Below are 2,232 nucleotides of genomic sequence, written 5' to 3' on the forward strand. Positions count from 1 at the left end.
GCTCGCTGAAACCTATCCTTGAATCTCGTTCTAGTTACTGACTTCCCCTTCCGGGGAAAAAGCCCGGGGAATGGAGGACTACTTCCCCTTTGGCGAGCCGGAGGTAAGTTTTATATTTATATTTAGATTTTGTTCTTGTTTCTGACCTTAAAACCATTTAAAACGTTCTCAGTTTGAAATCAGTGAAACTTTTTTAGTTTATAGTTGAACAGTTCACAATGTCAAGGGGGCCCGTTTGAAACATACATATTTAGTGGAGGTTTCTCTGTGTAAAATGATTATTTGAGGACGGAATGTCTTAAAAGTCGCTGCATATCTGTGGTATGTGTTAACTATTAGTGGAGCGGATTGAAAACACTGTTAGAGTCTGATTTTCCCAGCTGCTCCTGAACGCATCATCTCACTCTTCGGTAGCTTTGGTTGCCAGCTCAACAGCGAGCATATTCTTCTTCTCTCCCTCCCGCTCCCTCTTGCTCAGTGTGTCTCATGTATGGTTTATCCCCCTGCCTCCCTTAATGATAACGATACATGCAACAAGTGGTTATTTGTAGGTTGGAGGCAGGTCTGGAGTGGGTTGATGCACATCCCGGCATGCTCCAGGCTCAGGCAGCTATGCTAGTTAGCCCGCCTCTCCGTGAGTGGCCGGAGCTACAGTCAGCTGTTAGCTGTGCTTGGCCATTAACCGTGCAGCCGGATGAGTTGGGTAACTGTTCATAGGGTCGTGAAGTCTGAGAGAGCCCTTTGTGCCAACACTTCACGTTTCGAACCAGTTTCCTAACTCAGCGACACACCATGGGAACACACCCTAGTTATCGGGGCTCTATAGTCAGGCGTGAAAATAAGCGGAAAACCCGGGACCAGAGTGGGTAGTACTTCCGGGGGGCCAAGCGGGCGGCAGTGGAGTCTTGTTTGGGCTGCTAGCTGAGATAGCGGAGATACAGTCAGATTGTAATACGCGGTGTGTGGCGCTTGAGCCGCCCGCTCGGGAACTCACTAAAATTAATATGGAATCGGTGTGTGCTTATGCAAGACGTTTGTCGGACACCATAATTTTCTCTGACCCTCTCCCAATTTGCAGACAGACAGGTGTATAGCCGGGTCGTCGTCTTTCAACACGCTGGCTGTCGGTGGTGCCCAGCGAATAATGTGAGCTCGTGAACAACTGGAAGACTTTCTCTGGGAAAAGCCTGATCTGATGAGGAAGTGACATTCATCCCGTTGGACCAGGCGCGTCTCATTTTCTGCGAATATGACCAAGTTGATCACGGACTTAATCTGCGCAGCAACCCGGTTCAGATCAGGAGCAGGGCAGGACATAGTTTAACACCTTCTCTGCTCTTCCATTCGACGATTACCCACCTTGACTTTAGGTAAAATTTGCTGTGTCTGTCCGACCCGCCAATTAAATAAATCAAAGTAAGCAGAAGAGTCGTACAATAACCTTATGATTAACACAATTGTTTCCAGCGGTGCAACAAAATAGGTCTATTAAATGTGGTCTCCTAAATATTCGATCTCTGTCATCTAAAGCTGTGTTACTGAATGATTTAATATCAGATAATCACATTGATTTATGTTGCCTAACTGAAACCTGGCTGAGCCATGAAGAATATGTCTGCCTGAATGAATCGACTCCTCCAAGTCATATTAATACTCACATTCCTCGAGGCACCGGTCGAGGAGGTGGAGTAGCAGCCATCTTTGAATCGAGCCTATTAATTAATCCTCAACCAAAATTACACTACACCTCATTTGAAAGCCTTGTTCTTAGTCTTTCACATCCAACCTGGAAAACACTACAGCCAATTCGATTTGTGATTCTGTACCGCCACCAGGTCCATATTCAGAGTTTATATCTGAATTCTCAGAATTTATATCAAGTTTGGTTCTTAAAACCGATAAAGTTATTATTGTTGGAGATTTTAATATCCATGTGGATGTTGATAATGATTGCCTTAGTGCTGCATTCATCTCCTTGTTGGACTCGATTGGCTTCTGTCAGAGAGTACAGAAACCCACTCACAGCTTTGGCCACACGCTTGATCTTGTTCTTACTTATGGCGTTGACATTGAGCATTTAAAGCGTCTTCCCACAGAATCCTCTTCTGTCAGACCACAACCTCATAACTTTTGAATTTATACTACGGAGTGTACTCCGTTAGTCAAAAGTTTCTACACTAGATGTCTAACTGATAGTGCTGTAGCTAAATTTAAAGCGATTCCTTCTGTATT

This window comes from Pseudoliparis swirei, chromosome 9, assembly GCF_029220125.1.
Source record: "Pseudoliparis swirei isolate HS2019 ecotype Mariana Trench chromosome 9, NWPU_hadal_v1, whole genome shotgun sequence".
Taxonomy (NCBI): domain Eukaryota; kingdom Metazoa; phylum Chordata; class Actinopteri; order Perciformes; family Liparidae; genus Pseudoliparis; species Pseudoliparis swirei.